At 37.9% G+C, this 17,715-nt stretch overlaps 1 non-coding gene across 1 annotated transcript; it reads left to right on the top strand.

Moving 5' to 3' along the window:
- The first annotated feature begins 5,559 nt into the window (after positions 1 to 5,559).
- TRNAG-GCC (transfer RNA glycine (anticodon GCC)) lies at positions 5,560 to 5,635 on the top strand. The gene has a single exon. It is a non-coding gene; the product is annotated as a tRNA-Gly (tRNA).
- The last annotated feature ends 12,080 nt before the right edge of the window (positions 5,636 to 17,715 follow it).

Here is a 17,715-nt window from a genome sequence, read left to right on the forward strand (position 1 = left end):
AGTGCAGTTAGTGGTCTCCTCTGCAAAGTAAGTTCAACTGGACAGAGCCCATGGGGCTCAGAAAAGCAGATCAAAAGAGACTCCACAAGAGAGACTCAAGCTTTTTGTTCTTATCTTAGAAAATAGCCTCCAAGGGTGACACATTCCAAATGTTCCAGCTTTGAATAGCACACCCTTTTGCTTCAGAACTGAGCTCAGCTGGGCAGGGCTACCTGGACTTGAGAGGGATGATCCAAACAGTCTTCCACTGAGGGAAGCCTGAACTCAGCAGGGTGGAGCAAAAGAGAGGTAGGGCAGGCCCAGTGATTCAACAGGTTAGGGCAGAAGTGGCCAACAGTTTTTGCCCCTGGGCTAGATTAGAAAGAAAATTTTTTTCATGGGCTGGAGAAAATACAGTGATACCTTGAGATACAAACAGACCAACATACAATTTTTTTTTTTAAGATATGAGCTGCGACTCAGTCCATATTTTTGTTCGAGATCCGAGCAAAATTCTGAGATATGAGTCATGATTAGGGAAGCTGCCGCTAGTTGGCGCATTGGTGCACGGGTCCAGTATCGGCAGTTTGATATACAAGTTGACTGACTTACGAGCTTGGTTACAGAACAAATTAAATTTGTATCGCAAGGTACCATTGTATTAAAATTAAAAAATGCTAAGTACAAAAATGATTCGTTTAAGTAAACAAAATTTTATTATGTAATTTGTTTATGAATAAATGTAAGTAATTTAGTACAATAAATTAACAAAAAAACTAATGTGGCCTATTATTTTTTTAATATCTGGCTCTATACTTGTAGTAGCTATTCTTAACAAAGCCTCCAAATGTAAATTATTTGATCTTAATTTTGTTGTACTTTTATTTAGATTCATTAAAGAAAAAGTTTGTTCACAAATATAAATTGAGCTGAAGATTACTGTATATTCCTTGGCAAGCTTTTTAAAATTTACATACTTTCCATTATTCAATTGCTTATAAAAATTGCACAGATAAGTACAAAAGTTGTAAATCTTTATAATAAATTTTTTTTATAAAATAAAGAAGTATCAAGAATCAATTCAACCAATTATTGGAAGTTAACCCTAGATTAGTCACATGCGGAATTCTTTTCTGGGTATCACTATCTTCTTAAATACCTCGATTTCCAATAATCAAAGATGCTTCCACTTCTGAGTAGCTGAGATTTTATCTTTCATTGTTGTACAATGGTTAGATATCATAGTTTATGTATAACAACTTAAAAGTACCACTTGTTTCATTTTTACAGTGCGTCGTACAGAGAATATTTAAATTTAATCATGGGCCGTATGTTGGCCATGCCTGTGTTAGGGTGTGCACTGGTTGTGTAATCAAAGTGGGTCTTACTTCCAAAGCTACACAGTTCAGTTACTGTCTGAGTCATTTTCTTCCCAATGTGCATTTTAATATTTATGTGACCAGTTTTTACCACAGAAATATACCTGTCATTGGTGAACTACTTACAATATTTCTTTTAAAATATATAACCATGTTACTGAAGCCTCACAATGACAGTGTTCAGCTGAAATGATAGATAATAATGCCTTAATTACACAGACAAAAAGACTGAAGCCCAGAAAGACTAAACAGCTTGCCCTTGGCAGCAGTCTTTAATTTGTAAAAGTAGAGTAAGACCCCATTTTCAGATTTGTGTTCTCTTGCTCTGTCCCTCCTGACTACACAAACTCTGTTGAATATACAGACTCATTACTGACTGATGGCCTACCAGAATGGGGTTTCTCCACCAAACTGCCGGTTTCCTTCAACTGCTTATCCCACCGAGTAATGTTATTCCTATGTGGTGGCGCTTTGTTATAAACATGCCGATATTTGATATTTACACTGCACTTTGGTCACGGATTCAAATTTAGTGAGCCACAGAACACACTGAACTTTTCTCTGTACTGTCCACATCTCGACTGGCATGGCCGTGGGCTGCTCCGCTGTATACATGGTGTTACGTCATCATCTGCGCATGCGCACATGCTGCCACATCATTCTACAGAAACTGGAAGGGTTTTCCTTTTATTTTTGCAGATTTCACATTTCTATCGTCTTTTGTTGCTTTCCTGTGACTTGTCAAAAGTGCACCATGACTTTACGAACTCACTGTATTTTATTTTTACATTAGAATCAAAACATCTAATTATTTTAATTTCTACCAACATGGTGTAACTAAAACCAAATTTAACTTCCTGCTTGAAACAATTGAAAAAATGGACCAGTTATATATTAATAATTATTTTTAAAGAGTTAATATTTTTAGCCTGACCTGTGGTGGCGCAGTGGATAAAGCGTTGACCTGGAATGCTGAGGTCACTGGTTCAAAACCCTGGGCTTGCCTGGTCAAGGCACATATGGGAGTTGATGCTTCCTGCTCCTCCCCCCTTTCTCTCTCTCTCTCACTCTAACTCTCTCTCCTCTCTAAAATAAATAAGTAAATAAAAATAAAAAAAAGAGTTAATATTTTTGAAATATTATTTTTCCAACATGAATTTGGCAAATCTCTCAATTTATCCAGACTTCTCTAATTTCTCTTAGCTATATTTTATAGTTTTCCTTTACAGGTCTTATAGATCCTTGATCTGATTTATACATGAATATTTCATGTTTTTGATGATACTGTTTATAATATTTTTTGGTAACTTCAGTTTTCAACCTCTCATGGCTAGTATGTAAAAATTAACCACTTTTTATATTGACTTTGCTTTGTAAAAACTTATTAAACTAATTAGTTGTAATAGCTTTTGTTTGTTGATTCTATCAGCCTTCTACAAGGCAAGGCATATTATCTTATTTTTGAGTGAGAATAATGCCACTTTATTCTATTGGTCCAGATGCTTTTTACTTCTCTTTTTTACATGTTTTCACTGGCTATTTCATCCAGTAACATGCCAGATAGAAGTTCTGGGAACAGTCGTTCTTTTCTTGTTTCTGATTTTAGGATAAAACATTTACTCTTTCACCATTAAATACAGTATTAGCTATAGCTTTTTAAGACTATACTTCTCTGCTTTAACATAGATAGGGTGATTTCTGTTACCTACTGGTACAGATATTATTGAAAAAAAAGAAGTACATTTTTGTGTGAAATAAAAGTGCTTTTCATCTTACCAATGCACATACAAACTCATGCTGTCTCCCATTTGATCATATTAGTCTGCTGGATTGCCATAACAAGATATCATAAGATTAGGTAGATTAAACTACAGAAAATTCTTGCTCACAGTTCTGGAGGCTGTGATCGGGTTGCAGACAAGTTTAATTTCTCTTGAGGCCTCTTCCTTGGCTTGAGGATGTCCGTCTCTTTGCCATGTCTGTACATGACCTTTTCTCTGTATGCACACATCCCTGTTGTATCTTCCTCATCTTATAAAGACACTAGTAATATTGACTCAGAGCCCCATCCTTTGACCTCATTCAACTTTAACTCTGTAAAGGCCTTTTCTTTGTACAGAGTCAATTAGATGTCAGGGCTGTAATCCAATTTAGTATGTAATAATCATATTATTGTTTTAGTTATGTGTCTTAGTGAAGTTATTTTTTATTGAAACTCAGCTGATGAGCTCTCATTTATACCAATAATTTTAAACTTATTTATTAAACACTTTTACAGCACTGTAACTATGTATATTGCTCTATCATCTAACTTTACCTTAGGAAATACCTTGTATGTCTGCAAGATGTAACAAGTTTTGTACCATAGAAGTGCCAAAAGTATAAATGGCATGGACTTCACATTTAAACAAATCAGAGTCTTATTTCTGGTTTCACCTTTTGAAAGCATGGGTGCCATGGACCAGCACAGCTTGTAATTCTGGGTCTTGAGGGAAAACTGTGCGGAATTAAGAAAACAGACTCATTAAGAAAGAAGGATGGGATCAGGAGGCCTCTTCAATGCTGATGGCAATATCTCAGTGCACCATAGCCCCAGTTTGCTTTATTATATAGCCATGTGCAAAACAAGGAAGTCCTTGATACAAAGTTACACATCTGAGGCAAAAACAGGAACTCTCCCAAGGCATAAACAGGAATCCCCCCACCATGCATAAGTGAAATCAACCAACATCTGAACAAACAAGGAGTGAGAGGAAGGGCATGTAAATTGCTTCCAGCAACTTAAGCAAGCAAGTGAAGTGGGTGGAAATACTCAGCTTCACAGCCAATATGGAGGTGGTGGGGGGAGAACTTAGCCTTTTGCTAAGCCTCAAAACTACAAAGGCTTTTTGCTACTTGCAGTCTACTACATATCCTCCTTTTCTTTTCTTTTTTTTTTTTTTTTTAATTTGTGTGCTGAGATTTGCACTCATCTGATTTCCTATTTTCCCAGATTCCAACTTGGAGGCAGACTAAAAAAATACAGAATAAACACAAAATTAGTATAGCCAATGCTAACAGATACCCAAGCAAGTATTCTAATACATTAAAGTGATTAAAGCCTTTTAGATTATCAAGCAAATTTTTAGCCAATACAGCAGGATCTATAACAGAGTCTTTGCTATTTTAAATGTCCTTAATATATTAATAATTTCAGCAAGTCCATGTTGGCACCATCACCATTCCACATCCCTGCAAATGCAACCCAACCCCACTTCAGTCCCACTGAGAGCTGTCACAAGGAGCAGGAATCCAGGAAATACAGGAAAAGTCCACATGGCACTGAAATTTTTATCACATTTCTACACTTTGCAGCTCATGTCCAAGTCCCAATGACCACTGTTTCTAGCTAGTAATGATTCAGAAGACTAGAAAAGCCATCTGCAGGTATGTGTGGAGATGGAGCTTCCATTTTCTTTAAACTGAAGAGATGAACCCAGGGGGACTTTCCCTGAAGCTTTACAGCCATGGGGTGGTGAGGAGAACCTTGGGATACACTATGCTGGGTGGCAGAGGTAAATTTGTAACAGAAGTTTTCAAAAAGGAGAAAGAAAGCTCTAAATTAGGAGTAGGTCCCAACCTAAAATATAAATGGGGCATTGAGGCAGGAGGAATAAAGGAGATAAACAAAGCAGCAGAAAATCGAACTATCAACACCCACAATAGAGATCTTCAAGGGATGAATAAAAAACCCAAATATCCAGGCAAGACAAAGTAACTGGCCTTTGTGTCCATAAGAAATGAGAGCAGTTTACCTGCTACTTGGAAGAAATACCCTAGGTTCATCCACAGGGACGTGAGATAGGGCCAACGACCCTGGGCACTTTTATTCTTCAGTGGTAAATCCCAGCAGGCTTGGCAAGGTTAGGTCACAGGTGGGTGGAGTAACCCTCGCCTAGAGGAGTGAGGGGGCAGCTTACCTTTCAGTGTCTCTTTTCATCACAGCAAAGGCATATCCCTGGTAGGGGCTGAGAAGCCTGGCAGGCTTTAGCTCAATGACCTTCCTTTCCACTATTGAAGCTGGGCCCTATTGGAGTCCTATGAGTCCCCTTTGGAGCATTGGAGCCTTTAAGGGCATATGCCAAGAGTTGGTATTTTACCTGATCGTTTTTGGGCTTTGTCTGCCTCTTGGTCATTATAGGCCTTAAAAGCCATGCTCAGGGCCCTGGCCAGTTGGCTCAGTGGTAGAGCATCGGCCTGCCATGCAGAAATCCCAGGTTCGATTCCTGGCCAGGGCACACAGGAGAAGTGCCCATCTGCTTCTCCACTCCTCCCCCTCTCCTTCCTCTCTCTCTCTCTCTTCCTCTATCGCAGGCAAGGCTCGATTGGAGCAAAGTTGGCCTGGGCGCTGAGAATGGCTCTATGGCTTCTGCCTCAGGCACTAGAATGGCTCTGGATGTAACAGAGCAATGCCCCAGATGGGCAGAGCATCACCTCCTGGTGAGCATGCCAGGTGGATCCCGGTTGGGCGCATGCGGGAGTCTGTCTGACTGCCTCCCCATTTCCAACTTCAGAAAAATACAAAAAAAAAAAAAAAAGCCATGCTCAGAAGATCTCACTGAGAGGTTTGAGGGTCCTCATCTGCCTCTATAAACTTTTTCTGTATATCTGGAACTATTTGGAAAAAGACAAAACAGCATGATTAGCTGGGTCAAATAAAAGAGGGTAGAAGTTTGCAGAGAAAGAGGTTTGGTGTCTCCTGCACAATCAGCATTCAAAAGAAATTTTTTAAAGTAAAAAGCATGATTCCAGGACATGACTCCCTCTTTTATATATATATTTTTAAATTGACCTTAAATATTTGCTGGGTACATTTTAATAATACCTTGATTTTAAAGATTATAAGAAATAACCATAATTCAAAAGGTTTGAAAAAATATAGTAAATGCTTTTCCTACATATGTAGAAGTATTGTCAGTTTTAATCAGTTTAGGAAGTCCAATAATAGAAAATGCATATAAACAATGAGATAAAACATGCTTAGTAGCCTCTCCTGTTCTGGCAGAGGTTACTATAAATCCAGAATAAGTATCCACTGTAACATGGACAAAGGACTGTTTGTCAAATGAAGGTATATGAGTAACATCCATTTGCCAAGGTTTTCCTGGTAGGAGTCCTCAAGTGTTAACTCCAAATGAAGGATTTAACAATCTGCCTTGCTGCTTCCTGAGAAAGTTGAAACTGTTTATGCAGGACTCCAGTGTTCTGGCGATGAATAATATGAAACTAGATTGCTTTATCTGTCATGGTTGCTCCAATAATTTTCTTTTGGGTAGCTTGATCAACAAAGGCATTCCCTTGTGCTAAAGCTCCAGGGAGCATGGAGTGAGCTCGAGTACATCCTATAAAACATGGAGCTCTATGTTGATGTACAAGTCTTTGAAGAAGAGAATGTGCTGAAATTGTTCCTCTGCAGCAGTTGTTCCTAAAACATCAGTCTCTATAGTGGAAACAACCATAAGTAAATACTTACTGTCTATATATAGATTAAAGGAGGAGCATGACAAATGCTAAAAGCCATGATAATGGCATGTAATTCTACTCTCTGAGCTGATTTTAAGGCGACTGTTTCAGTATAAACTTGTCCATCAATTATTAAGCCTGCTATTCCTGAGCTGGACCCATCAGTAAGACTGTAGGTGCTTCAGGAATGGGCTCATTAACAATTGTCTTAGGAAAGACAAATGTAGTAATTAATGAAAATTGAACTATTTTATCAGCTGGGTAGTGAGAATCAATTTGGCCTGTAAAATTTACAAAAGCAATTTGCTATTTAGTGGAAGTTTCCCAGAGCCATTGTTGTTGATCCTTTGAAAAAGGAACAACAATAATCTGAGGCTCAAAACCTAAAAGCTGTGAGAGTCACCTATGCCCCTTGATAATCAAGGAGGCAACAAGATCAAAATATGGGGATAAAACTCTCTTAGGACTAACAGCTAAATGAATCCATTCAATAGGACCTGAAGCTTGCCACAACAGTCCCATTGGAGTGTAACTCAAGGGACAAATTAGAAAGGCAATTGATCCTTCAGGATTTATGTGTTTTAGTTGTGCTTCTTGTATGGCTTTTTCTACATGCTTTAAGGCTTGCTGTCCCACAGCTGTAAGTAGTCGAGGAGAAGCTGGTTCAGTCGAGCCTTTAAGAATATTAAAAAGTGGCTTCAGTTCCCCGGTAGTTAATTTCAAGGAAGGTCTAAGCCAATTAATATCTCCTAATAATTTCTGTAAATCATTTAAAGTTTGTGAATGATCTGTCCTGACTTCTAATTTTTGTGGGTGAATTTGTTGCCCCTCAATAATTTGTCCTAAATAAAAAAGTAAAGATTGCTGTACCTTTTCAGGAGATATATAAAGTCCTGACTTTTTCAAAGACTATTCTAGTTGTTGCAAAATGGTCAACACAGTGTCTTTATCTGGATGAGCAATAAGAATATCATCCATATAATAAATTATGTACACCTTGGGGTGCTGCCTTCATACCGAAGAGATAGCTTGAGCAACATATTTTGGCACAAGGTAGGACTGTTAGCCATACCTTGAGGCAAAACTCTTCACTGGTATTGCTCCATTGGAGCCTGGAATTAAGTGAAGGAACACTGAATGCAAAATGCTTGCAATCATGAGGGCTTAAAGAAATAGTAAAATAGCAATCCTTCAAGTCAATAATTACAAGGTGAAAATTCCATGGAATGGCAGTATGAGAAAGGAGTCCTAGCTGGAGAGGACCCATAATTTCCATAGTCTTATTTATTTCTCTCAAATCTTGTAATAGTCTCCAGTTTCCTGATTTCTTTTTAATAACAAACATAGGCATATTCCATGGGCTGTTAGAAGGTTTAATGTGCCCAAGCTGTAACTACTCTTGTACCAATTGAGCATCTGCCTTAAGTTTCTCCTGAGAAAAGGGCCATTGGTCTACCCATACAGTATTATCTGATTTCCAAATAATTGTGTCTGGGGTAGCTGGAGCTACCAAGGCTCCTATGCTAAATTTTGATATCCTAATCCATGCCTTCTGGTATTGGATGCCACTTCTATAGGAGTGAGAATTCCCCACTGTTCTTTACCTAGTCCCTAGGTGGGCAAAAATCCCTGATCAAACATTTGAGTACTAAGTTATTAGCACTGACAAGCAATGCTCCCAAATTTTTTAACTGGCAATCCAGGGAGCACATAAGGCTGAAAAAGTCCAGAATGACCTTCTTTATCTTCCCACTGTAAAAAACTAGAGCTTTGTTGAGGGATTTACTCTGCCTCATACCTTGTAATTCTGTGGCTACTGCATAAGTGGGCCAGGAAGAAGGCCAATGTAGCTTAGCAATACATGTACATCAGCTCCAGTATCTAAAAGTCTTTTAAATTTATGCCTGTGTATTGTTAGTTCTATTTCAGGGGGTTCCTGACCTATCTTTTGAATCCAATAGGCAAAATCAGTGGAGCCAAATTTTCTATTTTCTCAGTATCCTTTTTGCAGGGTTGGCCTGAGAAGCAGAATTAGCATTCTTATACTATTCTTCTAACTGCCTGAAGCAGCTTGAGATAAATTCTTGAAATGACTTATTAGGGCCCTGCTTAATTTTGCTCAATTCCTTTGTTTTACTTATCTGAGTATAGCCTTACACATACACAAGACAATTTATACACAAAAACAGAAGTATAACATATAACTTTGATTAATAATTGCTATTTGGCTCATAACTCTGAACACACCTCACAATGTACTAACAAAATTAGTAAGTATTAAGGATCTACATTCTATTCTATTCAAATTTAAATGAGCGTTGCTTACAAGTTCTAAAATCATTTTATTTTTTCAGTATTAGAGCTGGCATTTCCAATTTTTGCATGCAAGAACTTAATTCAGGCCTTAAAAATGGACACATTTTAGACAACATTAAACAAAGACTAGACATCACGGAAATGGCGCCGTGAGCAGCGCGTCCGACAGATCTCCCCAAAATCTCAACAAATTTATCAACTAGAAACAGAAAAATTTATCCTCGGAGCATTCTGGAGTTCCCCACAAACTGAAAGCGAAAGGACTGTTATCACTTGAATCTGAGAGACGAGGGTGTGGAGGAAGCTAACTACTGCAGGGACGTTCATTCAAGCAGCGGAGGGAGTGCGCCTGTGGTGAGTCGGCCCACACTCAGGGAGCGGCAGCCTAAGCACTGCGAGCAGCCGCTGGTGCGCGCCTGGTGCCACGGTCTGGTCGCAGAGCGAGCACCGCTAGCGTTCCCAGCGGCCCGCGCATTGCGAGTGAGAGTCCCCAGCCACCAGTGCATGGAGCACCCCATTCACGCACGTGCCCTGGGCATCCCATGCGCCCAGAGCGCCCTACTGGCCCGCACACCCAGGGTGCCCCATTATCCTGCGCCCGGTGCGCCCCAGCCGCCAGGGGCGGGGTGAGCGGGAGAGGTGCCAGGGCAGTCTTTCCTACTTGGGAGATTCTCTCTGTGGGCGGGGCACCTCACCCAGCCATTCAAGCTAATAATCAAGGGTTGGGGGAGGGGCGCGTGGGCAGCCTGAAATACCTTCGGGAGCACAGCTGCGGACCCAATCACTGAAATTAGCTTAACCCATGAAATCTGAGCACCCACGGGGCTCTAATTGATAATATCTCTCTCAGTTCAGCGATCCAAGACAAGAGGTGTGATATTTTTTAGTGCCTCTCGCTAAAGGAGCGGGGGCAACTTCTGATTGACAGAGCCTCCATATTCAGGGATAAACACTAACAAGAGGGACTTGGCTGATAATAAGATCTATACTACACTAGTCGCAAGCAGAGACTAGTGCCTCTTCTTCCCAGCCAAAACAGGCTACAAAGTGTGTAAAGCCTGGGTTGACTGGTCCAACTGAATGCTAGGCGCTGAACAGTCACCTTGACAACAATTGACTCCCAGCCCCGCCTGAGTACTGATTACGCTGGAGGCTCTGACTGCCAGAGCCTTTCCCAAAGCCTTGCGCTGAGTGGGGATAGAGTGGGGATTTCCTAGCTCTTTAAGCCTCTTACTCCCCAGGCAGAAGCAGTAGCAGCCTTATAGCTGGATCACCAGGCTGCTAATTCAGGAAGGGGGGACTAGGAGAGAGACTCCAGGAAAGCAAACTCTCTCATTGTTGGACCCTGCAAACGCCAACAAGCCTTGACTACCAGCAAGACTAAAGCCATTTATGTGACATTGCCATAGAATCCCATCAACTGCAAATCCCTACCTAAATGTGACACAGGGGCAGAGCCTGGGGTACAGAGTCACCGACCAGGAAGAGGGAGAGAAAAGAAAAAGGAAGAAGTTAACCTCTCAAAATCAAGAAAAATCCACAGACTTTATAACTTGTTCCACTAATTTTTTGTTGTTGTTGTTTGTTTCTTCTATCTTATTGCCTTTATTATTATTATTTCTATTTCCTCCACCTCGGTCCTTTTATTCTCTGCCCATCTTATGCTACCCTTTTCTTGAACTACACTACCCATGAGTGTTACATTTTATTTCTTTTCTTCATCCTCACTCTCCTTTAAGGTTACACTCCAAAACACTTAACTCTCACTCTCTCCTCTTTTTTTTTTTGTTTTGCTTTATTTTGTTTTTTTCTCTTCCTTTTTTTCTTCCTTCGTTTTTCTCTTTTTCTTATTTTTCCTTTCTATTCGTTTCTTCTTTTCTCCTTTTACTTTTCCTCCCACTTAATCCTCAATCACGAACAAATTATTTAATTTGGAACTCAAGTTTTTTTTGGGTTTTATTTTTGTTGTTTTTTTTCTTTTTCTTTTTCGCTTTTGTTTTTCTTGTTTGTTTGTTTGCTTATTTTTGTGGCATTTTGGGTACTTTTTACGTTGCTTTTTAACTCACTAAGCATTCCTCCCAACCCAAGGTCTCCATTGTATTTAGTCTTCGCTCCACTTAATACAACAGATTTTTACTTATTATTTTTATTTTTTTTTCTTCTTTATTATTCTTTTTTTTCTCCTTTTTCTGGTTCCCTCTTATCCCTCTCATTATATCTCTTAGTCGGCCATCACTTACAAGCAAATCATCTTTCACTTGTCTAAGATTTTCTTCTTCTTTTTTTTTTTTTTTGCATTTAGTAGGTCCCTACTCCCTTTTTTTGCCCTTTGAACTCTTCACCCCAAATCAGGCCCTCCATTATAGGCAGTTTTTGTTCCATTTAGCATAATATAATTCACAGGTCATCACGTTATTTCCCTGAGGAGGGGAGAGGAGGGAAAGAGAAGAAAGAAAAAAGGGGGAAATAATAAATTATTACTATTTTTTTTTTGTGGGGTGTTTTACCTTTTTTTTTTTTTTTTACTTTTTACTTTTTATTAATTCTAATTAGTGCTATCAACAAGACCACCCTCAGATGCCAATAAGAAAGAGGAAATCGAATATTATGGATACAAAAGATAGAGAGGTAACACAAATAGATGTGGAAAAATCTATGGAGAAAAGACTTAACATATTGGAAGCCTTAGAGCTAAATGACAGAGAATTTAAAATAGAAATCTTAAAAATACTCAGAGATATACAAGAAAACACAGAAAGGCAATTTAGGGAGATCAGAAAACAACTCAACGAACACAAAGAATATATTACCAAGGAAATTGAAACTATAAAAACAAATCAAACAGAAATGAAAAACTCAATTCATGAGCTGAAAAATGAGGTAACAAGCTTAGTTAACAGAACAGCCCAGATAGAAGATAGGATTAGTGAAATAGAAGACAAGCAACTTGAGGCACAACAGAGAGAAGAAGAAAGAGACTCAAAAATAATAAAAAACGAGAAAGCCCTACAGGAATTGTCTGACTCCATCAGAAAGAATAACATAAGAATAATAGGTATATCAGAGGGAGAAGAGAAAGAAAATGGAATGGAGAATATACTCAAACAAATAATAGACGAGAACTTCCCAAGCCTGTGGAAAGAACTAAAGCCTCAAATTCAAGAAGCAAACAGAACACTGAGTTTTCTTAACCCCAACAAACCCACTCCAAGGCACATCATAATAAAGATGACACAAACCAATGACAAAGAAAAAATTCTCAAGGCAGCCAAGGAAAAGAAGAGTACAACATATAAAGGAAGGCCTATTAGATTATCATCAGATTTCTCAGCAGAAACTCTACAAGCTAGAAGAGAGTGGACCCCAATATTTAAAGCCCTGAAAGAGAGGAACTTTCAGCCAAGAATACTATACTCATCAAAGCTATCCTTCAAGTACGAAGGAGATATAAAAACATTCACAAATACAGAAAAGATGAGAGAATTTATCAGCAGAAAGCCCCCACTCCAGGAAATACTAAAGGGGGTTTTCGAACTAGATTCAAAGAACAAAAGAAAACAAAACCACAAGTAACAGCTCCACCAAGAACACAATAAAACCAAACTTAAACTGTGACAACAAAAGAAAAAAAAAGGGGGGAGAGGATGGAGATTAACAGTAGCAAAGGACAATGAAGTGCAGAAATACTCATAAGATAGGGTACTACAATGAATATGGTAGGTACCCTTTTCATTACTTAATGGTCACCACCCTTGAAAAAACCACCACAAAAACACTTGACTTAAAAAAGGTAGCAACAGAGGAAAGAAGTATGGAACACAAACAAACAAAAACAAATGATAGAAAAACAAAAGAAAAGAATCAAACAAGATGCAAAACTAACAGAAAACAATTTATAAAATGGCAGTAGGGAACCCACAAGTGTCAATAATTACACTAAATGTAAATGGATTAAATTTACCAATAAAAAGACACAGAGTAGCAGAGTGGATTAAAAAAGAAAATCCAACTATATGCTGTCTACAAGAAACACATCTAAGCAACAAGGATAAAAACAAATTCAAAGTGAAAGGCTGGAAAACAATACTCCAAGCAAAAAACACCCCCAAAAAAATCAGGTGTAGCATTACTCATATCTAATAATGCTGACTACAAGACCGAAAAAGTACTCAGAGACAAAAATGGTCATTTCATAATGATTAAGGGGAAGTTGAATCAAGAAGACATAACAATCCTTAATATATATGCACCCAACCAAGGAGCACCAAAATATATAAGACAGCTACTTATGGACCTTAAAACAAAAAGTAACAAAAATACAATCATACTTGGAGACCTCAATACACCGCTGATGGCTCTAGATCGGTCATCCAAACAGAATCAATAAAGATATAGTGGCCTTAAATGAAATACTAGAACACCTGGATATGATAGACATCTACAGGACACTTCATCCCAAAGCGACAGAGTATACATTTTTCTCTACTGTACATGGAACATTCTCAAGAATTGACCATATGTTGGGCCACAAAGACAATATCAGCAAATTTAGAAAAATTGAAATTGTACCAAGCATATTTTCTGATCATAAAGCCTTGAAACTAGAATTCAACTGCAAAAAAGAGGGGGAAAAACCCACAAAAATGTGGAAACTAAACAACATACTTCTAAAAAATGAATGGGTCAAAGAAGAAATAAGCGCAGAGATCAAAAGATATATACAGACAAATGAAAATGAAAATACGACATATCAGAATCTCTGGGATGCAGCAAAAGCAGTAATAAGAGGAAAGTTCATATCACTTCAGGCCTATATGAACAAACAAGAGAGAACCCAAGTAAACCACTTAACTTCACACCTTAAGGAACTAGAAAAAGAAGAACAAAGACAACCCAAAACCAGCCGAAGAAAGGAGATAATAAAAATCAGAGCAGAAATAAATGAAATAGAGAACAGAAAAACTATAGAAAAAATCAATAAAACAAGGATCTGGTTCTTTGAAAAGATCAACAAAATTGACAAACCCTTGGCAAGACTCACCAAGGAAAAAAGGCACAGGACTCAAATAAATAAAATCCAAAATGAAAGAGGAGAGATCACCACAGACATCATAGATATACAAAGAATTATTGTAGAATACTATGAAAAATTATATGCCACCAAATACAACAATCTAGAAGAAATGGATAAATTCCTAGAACAATACAACCTTCCTAGACTGAGTCATGAAGAAGCAAAAAGCCTAAACTGACCAATCAGCAGGGAGGAAATAGAAAAAACTATTAAAAACCTCCCCAAAAATAAAAGTCCAGGCCCGGACGGTTATAGTAGTGAATTCTATCAAACATTCAAAGAAGACTTGGTTCCTATTCTATTCACAGTCTTCCAAAAAATTGAAGAAGAAGCAATACTTCCAAACACATTTTATGAGACCAACATAATCCTCATACCAAAACCTGGCAAGGATGGCACAAAGAAAGAAAACTACAGACCAATATCTCTAATGAATACAGATGCTAAAATACTAAACAAAATACTGGCAAACTGAATACAACAACATATTAAAAAAATAATACATCATGATCAAGTGGGATTCATCCCAGAATCTCAAGGATGGTTCAACATACGTAAAACGGTTAACGTAATACACCATATCAACAAAACAAAGAACAAAAACCACATGATCTTATCAATAGATGCAGAAAAGGCTTTTGATAAAATACAACACAATTTTATGTTTAAGACTCTCAACAAAATGGGTATAGAAGGAAAATATCTCAACATGATAAAGGCCATATATGATAATCCATCAGCCAACATCATATTAAATGACATAAAACTGAGGACTTTCCACCTTAAATCAGAAACAAGACAGGGTTGTCTACTTTCTCCACTCTTATTTAACATGGTGCTAGAAGTTCTGGCCAGAGCAATCAGACAAGACAAAGAAATAAAAGGCATCCATATCGGAAAAGAAGAAGTAAAGGTATCACTTTTTGCTGATGATATGATCCTACACATCGAAAACCCGAAGGACTCCACAAAAAGATTATTAGAAACAATAAACCAATACAGTAAGGTCGCAGGATACAAAATTAACATACAAAAGTCCATAGCCTTTCTATATGCCAACAATGAAATATTAGAAAACGAACTCAAAAAAATAATCCCCTTCACGATTGCAACAACAACAAAAAAAATACCTAGGAATAAACATAACAAAGAATGTAAAGGACCTATATAACGAAAACTACAAGGCATTATTAAGAGAAATAGAAAAAGACACAATGAGATGGAAAAATATTCCTTGTTCTTGGATAGGAAGAATAAATATAATTAAAATGGCCATATTACCCAAAGCAATATATAAATTTAATGCAATTCCCTCAAAATTCCTATGAGATTTTTTAAAGAAATGGAACAAAAAATCATCAGATTTATATGGAACTATAAAAAACCCCGAATAGCCAAAACAATCCTAAGGAAAAAGAATGAAGCTGGGGGCATTACAATACCTGACTTTATATTATAGGGCCACGATAATCAAATAGCATGGTATTGGCAGAAAAATAGACACTCAGACCAATGGAACAGAATAGAAAGCCCAGAAATAAAACCACATATATATGGTCAAATAATCTTTGATAAAGGGGCCAACAACACACAATGGAGAAAAGAAAGCCTCTTCAACAAGTGGTGTTGGGAAAACTGGAAAGCCACATGCAAAAGAATGAAACTCGACTACAGCCTGTCCCCGTGTACTAAAATTAATTCAAAATGGATCAAAGACCTAAATATAAGACCTGAAACAATAAAGTACATAGCAGAAGACATAGGTACTAAACTCATGGACCTGAGTTTTAAAGAACATTTTATGAACTTGACTCCAATGGCAAGAGAAGTGAAGGCAAAGATAAATGAATGGGACTACATCAGAATAAAAAGTTTTTGCTCAGCAAGAGAAACTGATATAAAAATAAACAGACAGCCAACTAAATGGGAAATGTTATTTTCAAACAACAGCACAAATAAGGGCCTAATATCCAAAATTTACAAATAACTCATAAAACTCAACAACAAACAAACAAACAATCCAATAAAAAAATGGGAAGAGGACATGAACAGACACTTCTCCCAGGAAGAAATACAAATGGCCAACAGATATATGAAAAGATGCTCAGCTTCATTAGTTATTAGAGAAATGCAAATCAAAACTACAATGAGATACCACCTCACCCCTGTTAGATTAGCTATTATCAACAAGACGGGTAATAGCAAATGTTGGAGAGGCTGCGGAGAAAAGGGAACTCTCATCCACTGTTGGTGGGACTGTAAAGTAGTACAACCATTATGGAGGAAAGTATGGTGGTTCCTCAAAAAACTGAAAATAGAACTACCTTATGACCCAGCAATCCCTCTACTGGGTATATACCCCAAAACCTCAGAAACATTGATACGTAAAGACACATGTAGCCCCATGTTCATTGCAGCACTGTTCACAGTGGCCAAGACATGGAAACAACCAAAAAGCCCTTCAATAGAAGACTGGATAAAGAAGATGTGGCACATATACACTATGGAATACTACTTAGCCATAAGAAATGATGACATCAGATCATTTACAGCAAAATGGTGGGATCTTGATAACATTATACGGAGTGAAATAAGTAAATCAGAAAAAAACAAGAACTACATGATTCCATACATTGGTGGAACATAAAAACGAGACTAAGAGACATGGACAAGAGTGTGGTGGTTACCACGGGTGGGGGGAGGGAGGACATAGGAGGGAGGGAGGGAGAGAGTTAGGGGGAGGGGGAGGGGCACAGAGAACTAGATAGAGGGTGACGGAGGACAATCTGACTATGGGCGAGGGGTATGCTACATAATTTAATGACAAGATAACCTAGACATGTTTTCTTTGAATATATGTACCCTGATTTATTAATGTCATCCCATTAACATTAATAAAAATTTATTAAAAAAAAATAAACAAAGACTAAATAGAAACAAGAATTAGATGAACCAGACAAACCAGAGAAGAAACCCATGATTTTAGAGCACTACCAAATTAGAAAGATTTTAGTGAGGGTATTTGCCTGATTTTAGTGAGGGTATTTTCTGAAAGGGGAACTAAAGGATGGGACTAAACAAAATTTCTCCCCCAAAATTTTTTTGGCAGCTGCTGGGATATTTTCTATAGTCAGATCCAACACAAGTCTCCTGCCTCAATTTCCAGGCAAAGAATAAGAAAGAAACAAAATGATAGTTCAAAAGATTGTAGCTAAAACATTAAAGAAAATCAGACCATAACAGGAAAGGCTGTAACCTTCCTAATACCTGAGTCTCCTATCCATTCTCAAATTCTATAGTTGCTGTAACCAGCAGTTCAGGTTGACTATGCTGACATTTCTCCCCTACCTCAACTTCAGCTGAGCAGCAGACTAAGAAGCCAGAGAGAACTAGAGGTAGCCACACTGCCCTATGATCCTCGGCCCCCAAACTGCAAAGTACACCAACTGCCAGAGAGACTGCCAC

The sequence above is a fragment of the Saccopteryx leptura genome, chromosome 2, assembly GCF_036850995.1.
Source record: "Saccopteryx leptura isolate mSacLep1 chromosome 2, mSacLep1_pri_phased_curated, whole genome shotgun sequence".
NCBI lineage: Eukaryota > Metazoa > Chordata > Mammalia > Chiroptera > Emballonuridae > Saccopteryx > Saccopteryx leptura.